Below are 26,257 nucleotides of genomic sequence, written 5' to 3' on the forward strand. Positions count from 1 at the left end.
AGAAAAAGAAAAAGGAACCTTGTGTGACCACCACCATTTTTCAGGTTGTAGTTAGAAAATGATAACTATTACGTACATAATGTATCAATGGACACAAGGACTACAAGAGAGATATTGGGATGATGTATTTGTTTATTCTTTATTATGTTAGTCACCATACAGTGCATCATTAGCTTTTGATGTAGTGTTCCATGATTCATTGTTTACGTATAATACCCAGTGCTCCATGCAATACATGCCCTCCTTAATACTCATCACCGGGCTAACCCATTGCCCCACCCACCTCCCTTCTGAAACCCTCAGTTTGTTTTATCATCAAAGGTTTTATAACAAGGTTAGCAGGTGGGGACAAGGAATGGTACACACATGGGTGAGATGGCCTCGGCCAGAAGACTGCATGGGACTCGTATCTGACACTCTCCAGATTGCCTCGGAGCCTTTTCTATTTTTGGAAGAGGGTGACATGGATAGTAGGTCATAGCATTTAACAAGGGAAGGGCTGACACTTCCCAGACACACTGCCTGTATTCTGCTGTGTTCTGTGGGCCCATGACTTCCCTTACTACTCCCTTCCCTCACTTGTGAGTATAAAACCTGGAACCTGAGGCAGAGAATAAAAACAGAAAATTTTAACTAGACTGTGACTAATTTATACATCACAAATTGATTCATTAATCACTGGATTGGACTAAATTTAACTGAAAGCAGTTAAGTTATCTGTCATTAGACTGGAGACTCAGAGTCAAAGATTAAAAGTCAGCTCTAAAAATAAAGAATAGCCCAATTCCTAAATCTGAATTAGTGGATGAACTAGTTATTTATGTCTCTTTGAGACAACTGTAGGAAAAGTTTTTTAATAGAAAACAAGAAATAAGGTATGATATCCATAAGGTAATTTGGGATTAGGGGTTGGATCAAGATAAATATTTTACTTAATTCAGGAGATAATCATGTTTAAGAGCCAATGAGAAAGATCTATTGAAAGAGATTTTGAATATTCAAAAGGAGTAAGAGATAGTGTTAATTTAAGTTTCTGACAAGCCATGAAAAAAAAATTAAAGGAGATAGACATGAAGTTATTGCCATTATGGGAGATGGCAAGATGGGCTTAATATAGGCAGGTTAATAGGTAGCCAAATGAAAGGGAAAATATTTGATTTTGTGGTCACCCAAATCCATCTTGGGATGGATTTCATTTTACTAATATATTTTACTAATATATTTTACTAATATATCTTCTGAACCAATTTGTTGTTAATTCTCATTGGAATATTTTCCAATCTTAAAAAAAGAAGGTCGAGGGGATGAATAATAGAAATGTTACATAACTCAGTAGGAATATTTTAAGGCATATTTATTTTTCATATTTTATTTTGCATCATGCATATACAATATGTGCACAAATATGAATTTTGGAAAGTTCTGCAAATATAAAGAAACAAATATTAATCTATCCCGTTCTTTAATTTGAGTGATGGTTGAACAGATGTATTCAGTTTGTGGATTTATTAAGCTATGTACTTAAGATAAGTGCACATTTTAAAATGTTTATTACATGCCAGTAAAATGTTTAAATATTCAATACTAACTTCCCAGCTCAGAGCAATCACATATAACATAATTAATGTTTGGTGTTTTTTCTACGAATGTTTTATAATATAAATAGTAATCTCTATTAGAGGCTAGAAAACTATGGACTGGAGCCAAATCCAGTGACTGATTTTTTTCTGTTAATATATAAGTTTTATTGGAATTGAGCCATACCATTTGTTTATGTATTGTTTTGGGCTACTTTTGCCATACAGCAGCAGAGTTGAATAATTGTAAAAGACATTTTAAGGCCCACAAAGCATAAAATATTTACTATCTCACCCTTTATAGAAAATGTTTGCCAATTCCTACTATACACTCAGTTCTTTCTTTTTTTTAATTAAATGGAATACATTATGTATGTATATAAATAAATATATTTAATTTAGCTGCATCATACTTTACCAAATATAATTTTTTATTTTATTTTTCTGTGTTCCAAGATTCACTGTTTATGCACCACACCCAGTGCTCCATGCAATACGTACCCTCCTTAATACTCACCAAATATAATTTATTTAGTTATTTCCCAAATTATGGAAGTTTTTTTTTTAATCTTTTACCTCTTTGCTCCTGAGATTTTTGTTTAAATTTCATAATATTTCCCTAGGAATATATTCTGAGAAGGATAAACATTAAAACAAAAGGCACAACTTCATAAACCTTCTGAGTATGTATTAGTAAATTGATTTCCATATATATTCAACTTGTGTGCTTCCCATCAGCAATCATACAAATATTCAGGAACCATTTACATTGTTTTCTGCAATGAGTATTACTATAATAAAAATAGCCTTATTAAACATGATATGGTTTGTTAGTTAACTTAAAAATAATTTAAACTAGAAAATCATAGAAATGCATTATATACATCACTTGTCGTGTCTACTTTTTACAGAAATTGTAATTTTTACAGAAATTTTATGATAACCATGTATCATTCACCAATATTTTAATTTTGGTCTAGGCACTTACCTGAACTTGATCAAAATTTGCTTTTCTTTAACCTTCCATAAAAATATTACAACTATATTATCTACAAGTTTTAGTTATGTTCTCCAGTTCAGTTAAAACTTGAATATATGTTTGAAGCAATGTTATGTTCTTCTCCAGTTCAGTTAAAACTTGAATATATGCTTGAAGCAATCCTGGTTTTAGAATAATTTGAATATTTACAATTTTACTGTAAATTTTCCACAATACTTTTGACCAAACCTTATTCAACACCTTTTAAAAAATGAATGAGAAATTGAGTCTTTCCAAAACGTTCAACTCATTTTCCATAGAAACAAAGCTCTCTTATCTCAGCCATAGATCATGGCTTATATAAGAGTTAATCAACATATATAATTTGCATATGCATTTGAAATAAGAGGCGCCTGGGTGGCTCAGTGGATTAAACCACTCTTGGTTTCTCTTGGTAGACTCTTGGTTTCAGCTCAGGTCATGATCTCAATCATGCTATGATTGAGCCACATGGTGAGCACCGTGCTCAGTGAAGTCTGTTTGAAATCGTCTCTCCAGCTCCCTCTGCCCCTTCCACTTGTACTCTCTACCACTTTCTCTAAAACCAATAAATAAATCGTAAAAAAAAAAAAGAAAAGAAAAAAAGTTATCATCTACCAACTATTGATAAGTATACCACTTAGTGCAACATTCTAATACTTAACCTATTAACCATGATAATTCTTTCAGTGGGTATCAATGACTATATTTTACAATAGAAATAGTAGGCTTTACATTGAATAGTTTTTTATGTTAACTAAGTCATTTTACGAGTTTTTAATAGGTTTTGAGTAATATGTATGTGTATATTTGTGTGTGTAATGCTAATCATCTTTTTTAGAAATATATTTCTCCCTTTCCTCTTTTCATTTTCATTTTGAGACCATCTAGAATTTTTATTTCCAAATTATTGCCTTTTAAAAATTTTTCATCAGTAAGACTGAACAAATTTTAGTTTATTTTCCAATATCATTTCTTGTATCTCGTGTTGTTTTTGGGTTTTTTAAAATTTGTATTTTTAGTTGTAATATGGTGAAAATATTAATGTCATTTTAATACATGAAAATATATGAATGACTTTTTGTTCAACAGAACTAATGATACTTTGGGCTTATGTGTATGAGTTTAATGAGCTGTTCATATATGCGTCTGTCTGAAAACATTTAGCTATATTTTAAAATAATACAATGGCATATGCTTAAGGATATTAGTAAAATAACATTAGCCCTCATAATATTTGTCAAATATATTACAGTGAAATCCTTGACTAAAACACCTACTGAAATGTAATAAATTGGTGTTTCCATATATTTTAAAACTCCCATAACTTCTCTAGATAAGTTTGAAGGGTCTTCCTTTCACCTAATGTATTTGAATATCATCATATATAGAGTTATTTTCAAAATCTGAGTTATAGTTCAGTGCACAAAGTATTATGTAAACTTTTTAGAATCCTGAAAACATAATTAAACTTGATGGAGAGTTAATCTGAATATAGATCCACATTTAATGTTACCTTTCACATGATGTTACATTAGGTCAAACATGGTATTATTGACATTATTAAAGAATCATAATAAAATGCCTACCTCTGATAAATATTTGAAATGTGTTATTTTGATTTCCATTTTTGAAAGAAAATGTGAAGCCATATTAAAAAGAAACAATTTAAATACAGTTTACTTTAAACCCTTTATAGCTTTATTGCAAGTCAAGATATGACAGTTTTAAACCTGATGGTTACTAGAGGAGAGGTGTTGGGGGACTGGATTAATAGGTGATGGGGATTAAAGAGTACACTTGTCATGAGCACCAGGTGCTGTATAAATTAGTTTCAGGTGTACTGAAATAATATAATATTATAATATATAATAATATATTCATTACACCTGAAACTAATATTATATTGTATGTTAACTAACTGGAATTTAAATAAAAACTTAAAAAAAAAGACAGAGTTTTAGTTTCAAAATCAGAAGCCCTCTCTTTTTACATCATTGCAAAGTTAATAGCTCAGACAAAATAACATTTTTCTTTTTTATTTTATTTTATTTTATTTTATTTATTTATTTATTTGACAGAGATCACAAGTAGGCAGAGAGGCAGGCAGAGAGAGAGGGGGAAGCAAGCTCCCCGCTGAGCAGAAAGCCCGACATGGGGCTTGATCCCAGCACTCTGGGATCATGACCCAAACCGAAGGCAGAGGCTTTAACCCACTGAGCCACCCAGGTGCCCCCAAAATAACATTTTTCTAAACATTTTGTCTCTGTGAGAAATTGAAAAAGAGTAAGAGAATATCAATTACAAGAATGGCCTAAATAAAAAATAAATGACAGAAGCAATAGAATCTCAATACTACTGCATTGCAGTAGGACACATGTACCATTAGAAATGACTTACTTTAGGGGCGCCTGGGTGGCTCAGCAGGTTAAGCCTCTGCCTTTGGCTGGGATCATGATCTCAGGGTTCTGGAATCAAGGTCTGCATCGGGCTCTCTGCTCAGCAGGGAGCCTGCTTCTCCCTCTCCCTCTGTCTGCCTCTCTGCCTGCTTGTGATCTCTCTCTTTCTATCAAATAAATAAATAAAATATTTAAAAAAAAGAAATAACTTACTTTAGAACGTTAGGAAATGTCCTACATACATCATGTGTAAGGAGCAGGAAACATGTATAAGGTATGTGTAACTTTTACTAAGGATGTCTCAGTGTGAAAGAGAAATTTCAATCAGTTTCCATTCTGTACTGCTGAAATATGAGTGAGGTCATATCCACAAAAGCACCAGAAACTTATACAAATTTCAACCAAGGTATAATATGGTATAATAAACTAATTGATGAAAACCCAAGGGTACATATAAAAAGCCCAGGGATTCTTTTTGCTATTGGAGTTGGGAAATATATCTTAACCATATTCAGAACTATAGGAACTTTGGTCAATTGACTTCTTTACCATCCAAAGACATTTTTGTTTTCAAACGCATTAAAGCAATGATGCAAGTAGACAGATTTACTTTTTATGATAGTGGCACTTTGCTAGTAGAGCTTTCCAATAAATTCCAAATCATCTTCTCAAAATTCACATTGGAACAGGAAGACACTGATTATCCACTGGTAGTAATCAGTCTTTTTGTGTTTTTGACACAATTCTGAATATAAGAAATTGAGTGGCATAATTGAAGAAATTAGAACATTCAAAAGCAACACAAAAGAAGTCATCACTAATTATAGTAAAATTAAGTGCTAAAGTATAAAAATATCTTCTACTGTCTATCAACATATCTAAGTTAATGTACTATTATGTGTTTGGTTGTCCTTCAACATTTTTATGTCACTGTTTGAATTAAACTATTAAATTGCCTAAATTCCTTAATGCAAAACTGAACCTCACAATGACAAAATTTGCCTTTCCTGATTAGGGAGAATTTTTAAAAGATTTTAAACAAAGAGAAAAACAGCTAAAAGCTAGTTGCATTATTTCCTCCTCACAATTGCTTGAGCATTCTTTTGGGAATTAATACAACTGTCAGCGCAGGTGGCACTACCAGCTAAATAGGGTGATTTGAATTAAGTGATGGATCTACCCAGAAAAATGTCTCAACCTTGATTTTCTGGATTTCATTGATTCTTACTATTTTAGAACTATGAAAAAACTTACAAACCAAGTTGCAAAGGTTAGAGCAGAAAACAAACAAACAAAACAAACCTGGGAGAAAGACGCAAGATTTGATGTTTTTAATTGAAGTGAGGTTTTTAAAAAAATGTCTGGCTTGAAATAATGCAAGGAAGAATAGAGGACTTGTGGGCATCAGGGGAGTGAAGAGGGTAAAAATTCAAACCGAGAGATGTTGCCTACAGTTGCCAGGTTAGAATTATGCAACATGAGTATGCATACTATATACAAATTCTTGGTCTAAACCTAAGATTTCAAATTTGAGTGTCCTTTAGGAGTTCAACTCAAACAAGTATCGATTTTATTTCTTTTAACTGGCATATACTGAAATATTTCACATTATGAAAGCACAGGACCACAAGAAAAAAAAATCTCAAATCTTAAATTTCAAATGATTAATCTTAATATTTGAGTTAATGTTATTTTTAAGATACTTATTTGGGTTTGGGCATAGTAATATATTTTTATGGTTTAAGATCATTATGAAACCAACATGCAATAAAATTACTCTCACTCTGTCAGTGTCCATAATACCCATTAACTTCCTTCTGTCTTTTTTACAAGGGGTTTATTCATATATAGAATTTTTCATACTTTGACATATAAATAGTGAAATGCTGTACACACTGTTCTTTATTACCTTTCTAGTAATTAATATATAGCTTAAAGATGTTCGTTGCTGTAAGTGCATGCCTTTTTTTCCCCTAGTAAAAACTCATTTACTGAGATAAGATTAACTTCTCTTTTTTAGCATAACTTCTCTTTTTTAGCATAATGGCTCCTAGGTTTGGTCATGTTGTCACAAAAGGCAAGATTTCCCTCTCCTTAGAGACTGAATGATATTCTGTTATATGTAAATACTGCATTTTCTTATTCATCTTTTGATAGATGTTAATGTTGCTTCCATATCTTGGCTATTATGAATACCACAATGAGCATAAGAGTGCAGATATGTCTTAGGTATCCTGCTTTTAATTCTTTTGGATACCCAGAAGTAGGATTGTTGGATCATATGGTGGTTCTATTTTTATCTTTATGAGGAATCTTCATACTTTTCAAATAGCTCCTGCACCCAGTGCCCACAGTAGCCAAACTGTGGAAAGAGCCAAGATGTTCATTGAGACTTGAATGGATAAAGAAGATGTAGTATGTATGTATGTATGTGTGTGCATATATATATATATATGTATGTGTATATATATATATATATATATATATATATGGCCATCAGAGTGAGATACATCAATCAGAGAAAGACAATTACAATGCGGTTTCACTCATATGGAATATAGGACACAGTGCAGAGGATCATAAGGAGGGAAAACTGAGTGGGAAGTCATCAGAGAGGGAGAAAAGCCATGAGAGGCTCTTAACTATAGGAAACAGAGGGTTGCTGGAGGGAAGATAAGTGGAGGGATGGGGTAATTGGGTGATGGGCATTAAGAAGGGCACATGATGCGATGAGTACTGGGTGTTATATGCAACTGATGAATTACTGAACTCTACTTCTGAAACTAATCTTGTACTATATGTTGGCTAATTGAATTTAAATAAATAAATAGATAGATAGATAGATAGCTGCAATCTTACCATCTTATGTTCCAACCAACAATGTACAAAGGTTGCCTTTTCTCCACATCTTTGTCAATGCTTGTTATGCTTTTTTTTTTTTGTAATAGGTATAATTTTGTTTATTGAGATATAATTGCCATGTAACATTGGGTAAATTCAAGATATATAATGTGTTATTTGATACATTTGTATATTTCAATATGGTTACCACTGTAGTGTTAGCTAACCTTTATCACATCACATTATCAATATTTCATTGTAGTGGAGAGCAATTAAGATCCAGTCTCTTAGTAACTTTGAAGTTTATAGTATTGTTGAGTATATTCTGTGGAATCGGAGTATAATGATGTGCATTAGATATACAGGGCTTACTTATCTACTAGTTACTAGTCTGTACCCTTGAAAAATATTTCCTCTATTTATTTACCCCATAGCCCCACCATGCTATTTTTTGTTTTTATAGGTTCAACTTTTTAAAATTCCACATATAAATAGTATCATAGAATATTTTTTCTCATATCTGTCCATGTTGTTGCAAATGACAGGATTCCCTTATTTTTCTAGTCTGAATAATATATGTATAATATATATATAATTTTGAAATATGTATATACATATATATACCCATATATACATATACCTATATATAAATATATGTATACATACACACACACACACACACACATATATATATATATATATATAATCTCACATCTTCATTAACTGTTCAAGTTTGATTAAGCCTTGGTTGCTTCTGTAGCCTAATAGTCATGAAGTGATATCTTATTATAATTTTGATTTGTATTTCCCTGATGATTAGTGATGTTGAACATCTTTTCATATACCTGTTGGCCATTTGTATGTCTTCTTCGGAGAAATGTCTATTCAGGTCCTTTGCTCAGTTTTTAGTTGGGTTATTTGATTTTTTGGCTATTGAGCTGTAAGATTTCCCTATATAGTTTGGAATTAACCCCTTATTAGATATATGGTTTACAAGCATTTTCTCCAATTCCGTAGGCTACCTTTTCATTCTATTGATTGTTTCCTTAGCTGTGCTGAAGTTTTTTAGTTTGGTGTATTTTCACTTACTTTTACTTTTTTTTCTTGTGCTCTTGGTGTCATATCCAAGAAATCATTGTTAAGACCAATGTCAACAGATGTTCTCCTATGTTTTCCTTTAGGAGTGTTATAATTTCAAGTCTTACACTTAAGTCTTTAATACACTTTGAGTTGGTTTCATATATAATATAAGGTACAGGTCCAATTTCAATGTTTTCATGTGAATATCCAGTTTTCTCAACAATCTTTTGTTGCAGAGACTATCCTTTCTCTATTGCGTATTCTTGGTGCCCTTGTCAAAAATCAATTAACTGTATATGTGTAGGTTTATTTCTGGACTCTGTATTCATCTTTTTCTATTTATTTACCAATTATTCTGAGTTTTTATATTTCTGTTTGTGATCTTTTTATATATAAGATGGTAATTTACTAAACATTTTCTATAAAATTTTATTGAAGTATAACATATATTCTCTAAGGTGAACTAATCTGAAGTTTATACCTTGAGGAACATTTACAAGTTGTAGAGAGGAACATTCATGATTTAGGTAGATATTACTAGCACCAAAGATGTCTTCATTTCCTATGAAACCAAAAGTAACACTATTCTAACTTCAAGTTCCATGGATCAATTTTGGAGATACTATGTTATTTCTATTTAGTAATGTATTACATGGTCATACTACGTTTTCTTAGGCATTCTAGTGTTGAAAGTCATTTGATTTCCAGTGATGGCTATGAGTATTTTGTACATGTCTTTTGTTACATGCATTTATCTTCTCATTTTAGCCATTCTGTCTGATTTTATATATATACCTCAAACTTGTATTTTCACTCTGACTAATGATACTGAGCACCTGGTCAGATGCTTATTTAGATTTAGATATCCTTTTCTTTTTTTTTCTGAGCATTTTTTTCATCTATTTCCTGATTTTCCTACTGTGTTGTATTTTTTAAATTGACTTGAAAAATGCATTTATATAATCCATGGCAATATCACCCTTTTGCAGTTATTTCATCCAGATGTACTAGGACTTTACATGAGATATTAAGGATGGAGTAAGAGGCTGGAGAAGGCCTTACTGATGGTTCGGACTTGGGAAAATACCGCAGCCTTCACCATGGGAAATTTATTAAGGCCTCCCTGGATTCCTCTTCCTACTCTTCTAATCCTGTAGATAAAAAGTCTTACTTCCCCCTCACATTTTTCTGGGTCATTCTTTTGAGAATAGATATAAATATCAGTGGAGACCACAGTACAAGTCCAGAGTGATTAAAGTGATGTAAATTGAGGATTCCTGAAAGATAAATCTTCCTAAGCACATGTCCCCTTCTTGATTTTCTGACAATTTCATTGTTTTTGTTTTATTTTGTTTTTTAAGCCTTTAGGGTTAACCTATCAAATGCCATTCTAAAATGTAAGTTGGAAAGTGAATCATTAGAAAATTGTTACAATGTGAGTTTAAAAGTAAAATAGAACAAAACCCTAAGACAAGGAGATAGGAATTGATGGTTTTGATCCAAGTGAGATGGAAAAAACAAAGAGAAAGAAACAAGCAAACAAAGGTTTTTGGTTGAAATAACATAAGGAATCACAGTGAACTTATCCTTGGGAGGGAAGAGTAGAGATGGTAACAATATATACATCATTACTTTTCCATGCAATTATTTTTTTCTCTGTAGTCTAGGGAGATTGCTTAAAGCGCTCATCTATTTTCTCTTAACCTCTATGCCCCATGAAAGGGAACAGTTTCTGGGGGAAAGGAAGGGAAGGTTGTGAAAAGACCCAGTACATTTCAGTATGATTTTTCTTTTGTTAATTAAGTTGACTTCTCAGCTCTTGACTTTCTAGGTTGTGCTCTAATGCTTTCAAATACGTGGGAAGTTTTGTTTCAAATTTGTTTATTGTTTTTATATTTTATTAGTTGTTACTGTTTTAGTAATTTATCAATTGCTTTTTAGAGTTCTTTATGCAATAAAGTGTATCTAGTACTTACCAACCTATATAGAAGTATAATTCCATTGATGATTAATGATGATGATGATAATGTTTTTACAGACATAGAGAGTGTGGAGAAGGAAAGGGCAAAGGGATAGGGAGAGAGAGAAAATCTTAAACAGGCTCCATGCCCAGTATGGAGCCTAATGTAGGGCTTGATTTCAGGACCTGAGATCATGATCCGAGCTGAAATCAAGAGTCCAACACTTAACTGACTGAGCCACCCAGGTGCCTCCATTGATTATTTTGAATTTATAAGAAATATTTGATTATAATATTCATCTGTTAAATAAATGTATTTCCTCTGGTAAATGTTCTTTATCTATTAATAATCTTTGATACTCTTTAACTCACTTTTTAAAATTGAATCTTGTCATTATGCTATGTTAGTTCCTTTTATCATTACCTTTTACTGAATTCCTTGAATTTTTCTAAATCAGTTATTTGCTAGAATATCCCAGTTTAGGAAAGGAGTATCATACAACATTATGACTGGCTTTACAAAGCAAAGCATCAGTTATCTGAAGCCATAGTTTTACTATTTTCTGTAAATACGGTTTGTCTACATTCTCATGTAGCCTTGTTTCCTGTATTAATTCGAAAAGTAGCAAGTCTGTGGAGTACTGGCAAAGCCTTATTCACTCTACTTCCAAAGTCAACAGACACAAAGAAGTTTTGATTCTTTCTATCTTAGATAATGCACACTTTATTAGTAGGTATATTTCCTGATGGATGGTAGTTTTCTGAGATCCACCACTACATGGCGTTTTCATCCAGATTGCTCTCTAAGGTTACTTTTTCCCATTTGCTATTGCATGATTCCTTCTTGATCTTGCATTTTTGGGTGGGATTCACAGGCTTTTTGTAATATTAGCTAATATGTAAATCTAAGTTGCATAATTATATTCTGCTGTATGACTGAAACATTTTATAATTAAGAAGGTAATAGTAACATGATATTATGAGGAATGAAAAGGAAATGTCAAGGACATTTTGAGAAATTTCACTTATGTAATTAAGAATTTTATCAATCTGACTTTAAATAACTGACTGGAAACTGCCAATTCTGAAAAAATTATCTTTTTTTAATTTTTTTTTAAGATTTTATTTCTTTATCTGACAGAGAGAGAAATCACAAGTAGGCAGAGAGACAGACAGAGGTGGGGGCAGGGGAAGCAGGCTCCCTGTCGAACAGAGAGCCCAATGTGGGACTCGATCCCAGGACCCTGGGATCATGACCTGAGCTGAAGGCAGAGGCTTAACCCACTGAGCCACCCAGGCACCCCTGAAAAAATTATCTCTTAATGTCATTTTTTTTTGGTTGGATATTTGAATTTCCTTTTTTATAACTTAGTACTAATCAATCTATTATTTTGGCATATCACTTATAAAACTCTTCATATTATGTCTCTTTTACTTGTTTGATTTTAGGTATATCTTTATTTGGATATATGTTCTGTCTCACAAATCATATATTGAACTTCTAAAGAATAAGTTCATTTTTTATCATTTTCCTCTCACAAGGGGTTCTGCACACAGTGATAAGGTATCTGTAGATCATTAACCAGCTAGCCATCTATCTTTATGTTAGAACTCTTACTAAAGTCCCAAGCTTGTTCCTATTGGCATTTTGGCTTCTTAGAGAAGACTGCAAATTGTGATTACTTAAACAGAGTCTTGATTTATAACTGTTGTCTGTTGGTGTGATTGTTCTAAGGGTACAAGTCTGTAAATGCTGATAACTCTACCATATGACTTCAAAATTTGCTAATATTCAGTTCTCGTTATTTTGTTTAACTAGTACTAAAACTGCAAATGACTACTTGAATGTATATACAGTAAATAAATTATATATTTTTTTCATTTAACCCTTCTTAGTCTTCAAGCAAGCTTTTAACAGAGTGTCTTTTCTAGTCCAAAAAGAAGTGACTGCTTAAAAAGTCCCAAATGACTTCACAGGTGAGTCTGGGATTTAGGTGGGATAGTATTTAGATGGAATAACATTCTCTGTACTATAAAACAGTTATTTGCTGTTTTATTCAGTAGAATATCATTAGAAATAAATAATATTTATTCAGTAGAATATCACACAACAAAAATTTTTTAAACCTCTTTGACAAAACAGTTTTGTGTCCAATGCTCTTACCTATATCAAACATCACAACAGAGATTTTTTAGAAAAATGGTCCCCTGTCATATCAAGACAACATAGCCAATAAGATCAGAGTCTATATACACCAGTAAAATAGACATTTAAATCAATAAGACTTACTATAAATACTTTTTGATAATAGTACCAATGTGTGGTATATATGCTTTAGTTTCCACTAAAGATCTAACATCTCTCAGAAGGTAAAATTAGTAGTTCTGTTGTTGTCTACCTCTCTGGTTACTATAATATATGTTGCAAATAACTAAGAAAAATATATTCATTTTAGAGTATATTAAATTTAGGATTTATTATATATCAAAAGTGATATTACTAGAAAGTAATGTAATTTAGCTTACCAAATTTTATATTCACATAAAATCAGACCAAATAACTATTGAGATTATGATGCAATTTTTATCTTTAAAGCAATAAGTCTATTCATTTTGTTGGCATAATCAGATTTGACCCAGTGGTATACAAATCATGGAATAGAATTATACTTTATTTTGAGCTTATTACTCTTTGAAGATAAAGTGTTGCCTTTTTGTTTGGAATGGGAAACCCAACTCTGAATTTTCCACTAAAATACTTCTTTTTATAATCACTCCTTATGGAAATGAAAAAATTTTGTATTAGAGCATAATCCAATAAATAGTGGATTAGTGATGACACATCTTTAGAAGAGACTGACAGACATTTGGTTTTTTATGTCTGAAAATCCTGTCAACATTGGCATTTTTGGACCATACACAGTCTCTGAGCTGCAGTCAAGGCCATCTGTCTGAATGGCAAACTGCCTATTCATAAATTAGTTGGACCATTTCATCAGGGCAAAAATGCCAAGGAATAATAACTACAAAAGAGCAGATTATATATTTCACCACCTGCTGCTGCATCTATAGAAAACTCACATGCACTGTGTTGTTGTCACCAATATTGATGCTGTCTAATCTTCCTGATGTAAGCCCTAAAAAGAGGCATGATGGAGATATTTGAGGTTATCTAAGATGTTAATATAATTTACATATCAATCTTGACCTGAAAAGAACAGTCAAGAATAATTTGTGAAACACACATCCAGACAAACAAGTCCAGGAGACATTGTAAGTAAGTTTATATATATGTAATAACATTGAAGTGATGGTTGTCATTATAATACAATGTGGACACTTTTTCACATGAGACAATTTCAGTAATTATAATAAATATTTTAATAATGAGAAAGGAAAAGAAAATGTATGGACATGTGTGTGCATTTCATCAAGAAAATAGAATGTTTGGGTTTTCATATCAAGAACTTATAGGAAATAAATCACTCTACTTGTTTTCAGTTAGATAAAAAGTTACATAAATTAATATAATCTGTGTATAACTTACCATTTATTTTGTAATTCTTCTAATGATATCTAATGAATTCACTCAAAAGATTGTTGGTCTTTTCATGTGTCTTCTTAGGAATCAGGAATTAGTTCAACTTTTATCACAAATAGTTTGTATACCAACCTTCTTTTAGAGCCATTCATTTTCTTTCACATGAATACATTGATTTTCACAAAAAATAAGTGTGAAAATATTCTATAAATTAACTGATTACTTTAAATATTTTGGTTATTATATAACTTTATAAACATCTTATGTTTTGATTGTGAAAATGATCTAAGTTTTGTAACTTCTCTATCAATTTCCACACACAGAAACTATATTTAGCATTTTTCAAACCATCATAGTATCTCAAGGCATAGGGAATGTACCTAGTGTAATAATGCAGACTGGTAAAGTTGATTGTGAAAGAAGTCTAAGCAGCTTTTGTGTATTCTAAAGATTCCTTCACTGTCAATTAAAAATGAAGGTTTTTTATGATGAATAATGGAATAGCATATGAATGCTAATGGAAAGGAGCTGGAGTAGTCACAATTTCTAATATATTATGTGGAATCCTGGCAATACGCCATAATGAAAGTGCTCAACTTATACTATTATGGGAGTTCCCATGCACCTCCAATATCAATCCAATATTCCACTATATCATCTTTCTTTTCCATGAATAAGATGTTGTAAAGAAATAAAATATGTTAGCTTTGCAGAATCAGCAAAACTTTGTGAGGCTATATACCTTTTAAAAAATTAGATCCTTTTCCTACTTTGAATGACCCAGAAGTTTTAATTTAATGAAGTCATTAGCCTACCACATACAGCCAACAACTTAGGAAGGACATCTATTGTTCAATCTTCATATCACTTCCACCTAACATTCTTATTGTTATACATGAAAATGTTCATTTTTGAATGATTATTTTAAGCTATAAGGTGTCGATACTGAGCTTTACATGCCTAACCTCCAAATACTTATTACACATTGGGTTATATTAAAGAGTGGTTTTATTCTTTGAGTTTTTATTATAAACTGTGTTCTACCCACTTTAGGAATTTAAATTTTTTTAAAAGATTTTATTTATGTATTTGTCAGAGAAAGAGAGAGCAAGTGAGCACAAGCAGGGGGAGTGGCAGGCAGAGGGAGAAGCAGGCTCCCTGCTGAGCAGGGATCTCCATGCTGGACTTCATCCCAGGACCCTGGGATCATGACCAGAGCTGAAGGCAGACTGAGCCATCCAGGGGTCCCAAAATTTAAAAATTATAAAAATAACATTGTAAAGACTTAAAATCTCAAGAACTCATAAATAGCATTTATGTATCACAAAATAAAATGTAGAAATCAAACAAAAAGAATAAATCATGTTCTTTGGGATTCAGAAAACAGAAAGTAGATATTCCACTGAAGATAGAAAAAAAAAAAGATCTGCATGGTGGAGATACTGTATTTGAATTTGATCTTGGATAATCATTTGGGCAGGGAAACAAATCATCCCTAAAATGGAGGATGAAAATTGGCCAACAGAAAATCCAGCTACATCTCATCAATAAGTTATCAAGAAAAGTCACAAGTGATAGCACTCTAATCCAGGGAGAGTGTCACAAACATAAATAGAGATCCACTCTGGGATAAAGGTATAAATGGAAGACTAAAGATTGAGGGTGAAGCAAGAACATTAAGTTGAAAAAAATCTTTAATAATCCTAACTGCACTAGATAGCTCTAGAGGAATTTTATGCCAGTGATGTGTTGACAGTAACCATAGCAAAGAAGTAAAATGGAACAAAACAAAACAAAACAAAACAAAAATCTCAACTCTGGACTTGATTGACTAAATCCCCACAATAACCATCAAGCAGAAAATATGTATGCCCTTTTCCAGGAATGAATGTCTCTGCTGTTCTATGCCCAGAATTCAGTGACAAATACTCAATAAGAAACAGACAAAAAAAAAAAAAAAAAAAAGTCAACGCACTTTCAAGAGACAAAGCAAGCAACAAAACCAGACTCAGAGATGAATCCATATGTCGGAACTAAAATACAGAACATTTTAAATAACTATTATATTGTATAATATATAATGTGTGATATACACATTAAATTTTTTAGTGGGAAATGCAAAATATGCATAATGATGGAGAATTTCAGAAGGTAATGGGAATAATAAAAGTCAAATAGAAATGCTGAAATTGAAGCTATGGTAACAAAGATGAATTTTTTTGAAAGACTAAGTGGACTCATCGTAGTTGACTAAAGAATCAGGAAAATTGAAAATAGGTCATTAGAAATTAAGCATACTACATACAGAAGAAGAATTATAAGAAAGAAATAGAGGTGAGCATTCAAAAAATGTATATTTCTGGAATCTCAGAAGAAAAGAGAGAAAATAGGGAAGAAATATTTAAATTGATAACGGCTGAAAATTTTCCAAAAATAATAAAAAAGTCACCAAAATTCAGGCCCAACAATCACAGTGGACCCCAAAAAAGATGGACAACACACACAAACAAATACCACCTAGACATTTCATAATTAAACTGCTGAAAATCAAAGATATAGAGAAAGCATTGATGATACCCAGACAAAAAGACCCATTACATACAAAGAAGCATAAAGAATAAACAGCAGGCTTATATTTTGAAACTGTGCAAACCAGAAGACAATGGGTGACTTCTTTGAAATACAAAAAAAAAAAAAAAAAAAAAAAAAAAAGTTATCAACCCAGAATTCTACACTGTAAAAAGATATGTTGGAAAAATGAAAGAAGAACCAACTTTAAACCAAATGAAAACTGAGAGAATTTATTGTCAGCTTATCTGTGGGGGGAAATAGATTTGGTAATGAATTACTTGACTAAAAATGTGAAAAATGCAGTGGGATGTGATGTTGCAGCTTAAGGAAGCAGTCTGAATAGGATTATAAATTTTGGAGGGGTAGCCTTTAGAGAAATGTAAAAACCAAGCCATCTCACAGAAACTGTTCAGAGATTGAGAAACGCAGCAGGATTATGGTTTTGAAGTTGAATCCAGATATGGAAAAATTGAATAGACATAATCAAAATGGTTATCTGAGTAGTAACAAAAATTGTTGTGAAAGAAAGCTATGGAGTTAAGAAAAATAATAGAGAAATATTTTATTAATTGTGTTTAATTAATCAATTAATGCTTTTAAAATTTATAATGTAGTGAAATAGATTTACAGAGTGTTTTTCTGATTATATATTTTGGATATTAAGTTAATTAACCCAATATCAATATTTAGTAAATGCTAATTATACATTAAAGATAGCAATATTATATGTTACAATTTAAAATTTTTAATGATTATGTTGTAAAAATTTATGCCACCCAGTTTTTGCCACTTTGTGTCTTACACATTTATATCTCTCCTTATAAGATAAAGGCAATAGCAATCAGTCCTTATAATAACTACAAATCAAAGAGCTTTAAGTAGAAGAGCACTTTTCTGTTAAGTAAGTTTAAATAGTTCTTCTCAAACTATAATATACAAATCTTGTAAAAATACAAATTCAGACATCACAACTGTGTGGTATCTGAAGTAATGCAATTCTAACATACAGAGCAGTATCTTTGCTATTGTCTGTAAACCATAATTTGAGCAGCAATACAGCATCAAGATAAATGGTAAGCAAACTCAAATTTTTAAAGCAGGGTGATTAATGAGACATTACCAAATGTGATGCAAGAAGAAGCTTGACAAATGCGTGCATATTAAATTTTTGGTGTTTCTTGCTGCTCTCAGAAACCAGAAATCAAGTAAAACACTCAGAGCTAGTCTGATATCTGAAGAAATGCCAATTAGAAGAGAATCAAGGTTCTTCATAAAATAGTGGTGTTTACCAAATGTACATGTTAAGTCATCTAGGCACTAGCCAATGTACAAGCTTCATACTAAGTAATGAGAGAGCATAGAAGAGGTCATTTAAGTTGGCTGAGACAGAGAACTATACAACTAACCCACAGATGTGTCAGCTATATAACTTGTGGTTCGAATGTATAAGCATTTGTATGGTTTGTTATACAATAATAGCTAATTAGTAAACGTAAACATCCAAGTTTCCATGATCTTTTCTAGAGTGTGCAGTGTCATATTAATAGTATCAACCTAGATTTTTTGCCTCTTGATTCATCAGCTTTCATATGACCTTAGATTCTATTAAAATCTTCCTTGCTTAGTGCTTTTGAGTTCATAGGAGAATATTCCTTCTTCCTCCTCCACTTCAATCATATTGATGGTCTTAGTCTCCTTTGTCTTGCGGTTGCCTCTGAGGTCATTTAGGGTGGGGGGCCGTATTGCTGATATATATGGTGCTCATTGTGTCATTGTTAATGTCTTTGTGTTATCTCCTGAGTCCTCCTCTAACATGCTGAAGTTGTATTGCTTTCCCAAGAATCTTACATGAGTTTCTCTTCAATATCGCACAATTGCCTTATCTCTTTTTACTTTTTATTTTTATGCTCTGTCATATTTACAAGAATTTTTGAGGGGGACACAATTCAACACACTACAAACATTCTTCATGTTTCCAAGGGGTAATTGAATTATTTTCTGGCATCATTTACTTTTAGGCTCAAGAACATTCTTTCCTTCTTTTAAGTTGGATCTATTCATTGTGAATTCTTAGATTTTGTTGTTCTGGGAATATGTTAATTTCACTTTATTTGTGGAGGACGATTTCACTTGTTGGTTTACTTAATTGTCTCAAACATTTCTCATAAGCTGTGTTTTTGTTTTGTTTTGTTTTGTTTTTCATTTATTTCCCTTTTGCTTTTCAGGCTAAATGATCACTACTGTTTTTCATTTATTTAATCTTTGCTTTTCAGGCTAGATGATCACTACTGACTATCACACACTCATTGATTATTTCTTCTAACAGTTCAAATCAAATTTTCTAACAGCTCAAGTCACAAATTTTTATTTTTGTTGTTGTGTTCTTCAATTTTGTCCTTTTTATAATTTCCATCTCTGTATTAATATTCTGCATTCGGTAAGTCAGTGTTAACATACCTTCCTTGAGTTCTTTAAGCATGGTGTTCTTTTATTCTTTGACCATTGTTATAATAGCTGTTTTAAAAGTCTTTGTTTACAAAGTCCAGCATCTGTGGTTCTGTTAAGTGTCTTTTTCCTGAATGTGGGTCACACCCACATGTCTTTTCATGTATTAGAAGTTTTTTTTTTTTATGAAAACTGAACATTTTATATATGTAGCAATTGTGGATACAAATTCAACTCTCCTTCCAGGGGCAACTGTGATGTTTTCTTTCAATCTACATTTGAAAGTAATCTATTATTTTCTGAATATTAGAAAGCATTTTATTAAACATAAGGGTTTTACTTATTTCAAACTTACTAAACCTATACATTGACTTATCCTTTTCAGTTTCTTCAGTAATGTTTTGGAAGAATTTAATGATTCAGTGACTTATTATTAAGTCAATATTAAATGTAAAACAATTGTGAAGTATAGGCACATTTATGAAGAATTAGATTATCATCAAATAAGTAGTACTATCTCTGTTATAGATTTCTTTACAGCATTTTAAAATTCATTATTTGGAAAATAACCTCAATTTGTTACTTTTATTGAGTATCTTCAGCCGCTGCTAAGAAGAGAACAGATGAGTCATTTCTATGCCAGAATGAAATTCTTTAAATAAATTATAGATGAATACACAAAAAGTCATTGGGTGGGAGAAAACTGATATCTGTATCACTGTGTGATATTTTTAACTCTCTACAATTCAACTCTCCTACAAAAGCTAGAGTGGAAATATGATTGGAATATTTGCTTAGGATCATTTTAATATGGTGAAAATTGTATAGTTTTTATGGAGTTTTTTTAGAACCCAAGGAATTAGTCAAAGGAAAGTAAAGAACTTCCTTACACAGTAAGTATACTGTAATAAAATTCAATGAAAATGGGATAATAAAATATTGAAAATGGAAAGTCACTTTGGAAAGATCAATTTGTGGGAGTTATACACAGATGAATAAAACATACCATTTATAACTTTTACAAAGAGTCTTAGTTCATGCTGTTTCTTTCTCTGTTAGTGATTTGTGTTAGTAATTTTATCTTAGTAGGATAATTTGACATAAAGGCCTAAAAATCACTTATTTCTTTGGGATTCTGGCCTTATATGGAAGAATATTATTTGGTTGTCCACATACACAATGGTATGCAACTTTCTATGTCATTCTTTTTAGTCTTGATGACTGACTTTTGTTCTTGATTTTTACTAAAATCTCGAAATTTTTTGAAATGCTTCTCCTATCTTGATCTAATCTCTCTTTAAATCTTTTCAGCTTTTCTATGCATCTGACGCTAACATCATTTCTTTTTATCTCTAATCTATTATACATCTCTGAAATCAGATTCTCATTTCCAATTCTCCATTTAATATTTCTGCTTAGGTTTTTCATTGTCATAAGTAATCTGTGTCTTAGTTTGTGGTATGTAGGTAGCTTCCTTAGGCAGAAAGGAGTAAATTTTCTACAGGCTATAACTAGAGGGCATACAAGTAGTCTCTTAACACTATGATAATATCTCTTTTTACCATTGATCCAAGTTTAGTCCTAATAACATGTCTATATCTATATCTATATCTGTATGTGCTTTTTCATAATGTAAAACTCAAAAAATAAACTTGTCCTCCACTGATGCTTTTCATTATGTCTTATGCAAAATAGGATCCAATAAATTAAAATTTACTCATTCTGCATCTGTTCTGTTTTCACTCTGCTTTGCTTTGTTAAGTTTTAGATTTTTTTTGCCTTCAGTCAGATAACACCTTAATAAGGAAATGGATAAGTTCACTGATAAACTCAATAGAGGATAGCTCGATGTTATGATTATACGATATCATGTACTCTTCATATTCTGTACCATCTGGGGAACCTCTAGGCTTCTTCTCATCACTCCTCCTAAAAGTGAAGCTCTTGTATACTTCAAGGAGTTAAAAAAACATTTTTAATGCTAAGTTTTAAGAATTTTTTTACATATTTTATGTATAAGTTCTTTATCAGACATATTATTAGAAAATATCTCCCAGATTTTTAATTATGATGAAGAATAATTTATGTATTTTTTTCCTTTGATTTGGTCTTTCTTTTGGTATTGAATCTTCATCAGGTCCAAATTCCTAAAGTTTTCCATTTTTTTTTAAAGTCTCATATAAGTACAGATATCTAGAAAATGGATGAAAATTGAAAACGGATTTACCAAATGACCCATCAATTGCACTCTTGGGCATACATGTCAGGAAAATAAAAATCTATTTTTCACACACCAAAACTATTCATGAATATTTATAATTGCTTTATTTGTAATAAGCCAAAACTGTAAATCCCTCCAAAATCCTTTAGTAGTATGGTTAAAATAGCCATGGTGCATCCATAACATAAAATACTACTCAGCTGTGAAAAGAAGTAGACTATATATGTTTATATATATATATATATATATATATATATATATATATATATAAACACATAACAACTTCAGTGAATCTTAAGGAAATTATGCTGAAGGCAATCTGGAAAGATTATGTGTTGCATGATTTCACGTATCTAACATTTCCAAAATAACATAAAAATGGAGAACAAATTAGCCTTAGATCTATATATTACATACATAACAATTTATAGAATCTCTCACTAGATTCAAGAAGCTTGATTTATACAACACCTCTGTGGTTCTGACTTAGACTTAAATTGATGAGCAATTTAAACCCTACTCAATAACAAGTGAAAAGTGCTCAATGTGATGGGAATTTTCCAGAGATCACTGAAAAAGTCACAGAGTTCCAAGATCAATGTTTTTGTTTTCTTTATGTTATTTGTTAGAAGACTAAGTTTCACATTAGATTCTCAATAACTAAGAAGATAGAGAAATATTAATTCAATAACAAAAATAGTCTTTGTGCTCTGTCCTGTCAGAATGGGTCCTCAAATACTTCATCTGTGAGGGGATTTCTAATGAAGTGAGAATAGGTAAAATAAAATATTTTTCCTAGAAATTTCTTATGTATATTTGGGAAAAGGTCTTGAAGTTGATAAATGAACTAAAAACAATGATTTTATACACCTTGATCTGGTCATAGGTGGAAAGGTTCTGATTTTGAGCATTTCATCCCAAAATGGTAGGAAACTCAGGGTGATACAATGTTCCCAGTATTATTTTAACTGATTAACATTTTAATTAATAGTCTTCTGTTCTACTTTGATATTATAAAATAGTTTGATAACAAAATGGAAATACAAGACCAGACATTCTTATCTTACTGAAAAAAGAATATAAGTTGCTGGCAATTTCTTTCTTTACTTAAATTGATTATTGACTATTAAATTGAAAAACATCACACTTTAATGATAACCTAAATAATTAATGTCCATTAAAAGAAATAAATGCAAACTAAAGTCTCTTGAGATATTTTAATCATTAAAAAACAACATAAACAACTATCATCACCTATAGAAAAATCTAAATATTAACCTCTCTATATTTTGCATTTCAAAGGGCAAAAAAGGAAGAGGTGGATAGGGGACAATCAAAAGAATTCTTCAAGTTTATCAGAGTTTTACATATGGGCATGAAAGAGCATTGAGGACTTGGAGAAACCATTTTAATATCATCTACCACTGAAACAACACAATCTTAACCTTCAGTTCAGGAAGAACACAAGTTAGGTGAATAGAGGGAAGTTGAATTCCCTGGGATTCTTCCTTTTGAGCTATACTCAGTGGTAGTTTTTAATGCCATCTGTTCAGATTTAGTGATCCTAAAATTCCAAGTATGTATATAATTTAAATGCTGATGTACTCTGACATTTCAAACTCCTGGATATTTTTGCAATAGCTATTCATTTTTGAGGGTATTGGAACTCATTAATAATATGGTTTATAGAACAGGCTAGAGGACAGCACCCAGGACAAAAAAATAAAGTGTTTAAAAATAGGAGTATAATTGAGATTAAGGATATTACTTTGTGGTCTTTGGCTCAAAGTTTGAATTATTAACTACTCAGGTGAGTAAGGTGAAATATTTTTACTATGACTACTACTATTGTGTTACTGATAATAACAGAATCCTTTCTTCACATTAAAATATAGAGGAAAAACCGATATATAAAACTGACAAAAGCAGATCTATTCTGTCTAAATTGGAAGATGCAGGTGTTGTAACTCAGCTTTCCCGGGCCCTAATCCTCCCCACATCCCAAGAAAACCATTAGACATAGATGAAATTCAATTTGAAACTTCTGTACAGTGACACTTTATGCCAAAATTGCGTTGTAAAAGAAAATAAAGACGTCTGGATGCCTCAGGTGGTTGAGTGTCTGCCTTTGGCTCAGGTCATGGTCTGCAGGTCCTCGGATGGAGCCCCAAATCAGGTTCCCCACCCAGAGAGGAGTCTGCTTCTCCCTCTCTCTCTTTGTCTCTCCCCCTTCTTGTACTATCTCTGTCTTTGTCTCTCTCTCTCAAATGAATAAATAAACTTAAAAAAAAAAAAAAGGAAAATATTTTAGGAAATTAAAACCAGTGCTTGTGTTTGGCTATATTGCCAGAGAGAAAAATAATGCAGAAAAAAATCAATTACCCGATTTTTGAGATAAAGTAACTGTTGGATAAATGGGCATAGAAAAGAAGAAATTAAGATGAAAAATAATTGCAAAAACAAAACACAAAGAAAGAAAATTGATAATTGAGAAGATAGTTATGACAAAGGTAAGCCACTGGTTATGAAAGAAGGTCTATATCTGCATGTGTTACTATGATGGTAAGACTAAGGGCTTTTTATTGAGATTCATGTAGAATAGAGATATACATGGATCTTAGTAGATTCTGAGCTCTGCTTCTCATTAGCTCTGTGATGGCAATCAAGTTACTAAATTTAGCCTTATATTCCCATTTTTAACAATTACAATATCTTCCTCTTCTAATCATTAATTTGTTTGTCCAACAAATACTTATTGCTCAAATGGTATGTGACAATCTTATTATTATGGATTTTCCCATTAAAAAAAAAGCAGATATATGTCAAGAGGGTTTTAACATGGAGCTTACAAATTAAGTGGGAAAAAAAATCCCTAAGTATATACTTCCAAACATAATGAAGACAAAAAAGGGAAATAGAGGATGCCATCATAACATACAACAGGATTCTTGTGAGTATTAAATAAAAGGTAATACAAGTAAGGTTTGGAGTAAAATTCCAAGCCCATTCAGAACTATCAGTGGTTATTGTTATTGTTTGTGCTTTAGAGATAAATATGACAGGATTGTGCCTGAAAATGTTTGAGCAATTTCTAGTTGGATGAAACCATAGAATACCAATTCAAATGATACACAAGAGGAAAGCTCTCAAAGATAAAAGAAGCTCTGATTATTTATATTTAATTTGAGAATATAATTTTAAAAATCTCACTTTACAAAATGAGGGATACAAAGATGAGAGAAAGAAAATTATTATTTTAACAGGGACACAAATAATAGTCCATTATGTATCAATAATAGAGAAATTAATATTGGCCATAAAAGAATGCTATCTGTATCTTTTTGCTATTGTTGCAAAGCAATGATTAAAAAGGAGGCAAAGATTTGACAAGATTCATTTGGTTATATAAAATTGAAGGTCTGTAGAGTTCATTTAAATTATCAAAATAAGACACTTTTAACAGAAGTTTTGATTAAATACAAAAGATTGTCAGAATCTAAGTATCAGATAAACTTTGTTAAGTTTTTCACATCAATAACTAAACATTTCTTTTATTATATTTGCTATTCATACTGTGAAAACATGACAATCTTTTTTTTTTTTTTTTGCTTTATTGGGGAATTTGAGTTCATCATAAAATTATTCCAATTATATCTTTTAAAATGCATCTATTAAGGAAATAAAGAATGTGTAAGAATAGAAAATATTCAAATAACATTTGTATATTTTATCATCTTATCTTTTCTTTGGTCTACATATAGTTATTTTTACCAAAGTACATTAAGAAAACAGAAACTATTTTCACGTATCTATAATTAGATAGTAGAAAAGGCATTAGTTCCTTAAACAAATCTGAATTCAAAGTGAAATAGAATTCTCAAAGCCATGTACTAATTCATACTTTGATTACACTTCCAATTCATCATACATCATACACCAAGGTATCAAGAACCAAAGATCAGGCACAAAATAAATGTATAATTAAAGCTAACCATATTTTACTATAAAGACCAATAAAATAGAAAGTTAGCATGCCTTGTATTCTATAAATCTAAAATGTCCGTAAATCATTTGAACCAAATGTTTATTCCTTGACTGCTTCCTTTCACACGTGGAAAAATGACTTACGTAGTAGGATCAAGGTTCCCTACAGGCAAAAAGGCACCACAGAGTGAAGAGTCAATATGCAAAGTGTCTCAGAATTGTTTGGCTCATCATTCAAGCCTTCTACATTTTGTCCTCACACAGTTTATTTTTAAACATCTGATCTCTTCCTTTTCAGAGTAGGGGAATCTTCTGATTAATATGCACTAGGGCACCACATGGTTGCCCATCTGTGTGGGTCAGTTTTGAATCACTGATCAGAGCCCAAATTGAGTTGAAATTTAGCCAAATAGCCAGCAACAATGACCTTCAAACCTGTCGTGGCTGGCTGATGGGCAGCTCTAGGGAATTTAATTTGCTTTAGAGCTTGTATCTCGCATTCATGTCTGATTTTTAAAATGAATTTATTTCTTCTATTGATCTCTGCTTTTCTGATATTTAAGTTCTGGAAAAATTTCTTTTATGTTTTTAGTAGCAGACTCATTTAATAACGTTCTCTG

At 31.5% G+C, this 26,257-nt stretch overlaps 1 long non-coding RNA gene across 1 annotated transcript in view; it reads left to right on the forward strand.

The window, feature by feature from the left end:
- The first annotated feature begins 428 nt into the window (after positions 1-428).
- Positions 429-26,257, forward strand: part of LOC116866940 — a 55,539-nt gene continuing 29,710 nt past the window's right edge. The window contains exons 1-4 of the long non-coding RNA XR_004382513.1: positions 429-581; positions 12,772-12,852; positions 22,956-23,125; positions 24,004-24,163. This is a non-coding gene — a long non-coding RNA (uncharacterized LOC116866940). The remainder of the gene's footprint in view (positions 582-12,771; positions 12,853-22,955; positions 23,126-24,003; positions 24,164-26,257) is intronic.

Source organism: Lontra canadensis, unplaced genomic scaffold (assembly GCF_010015895.1).
Source record: "Lontra canadensis isolate GAN:19392208 unplaced genomic scaffold, GSC_riverotter_1.0 scaffold11, whole genome shotgun sequence".
NCBI classification, from domain to species: Eukaryota; Metazoa; Chordata; class Mammalia; order Carnivora; family Mustelidae; genus Lontra; species Lontra canadensis.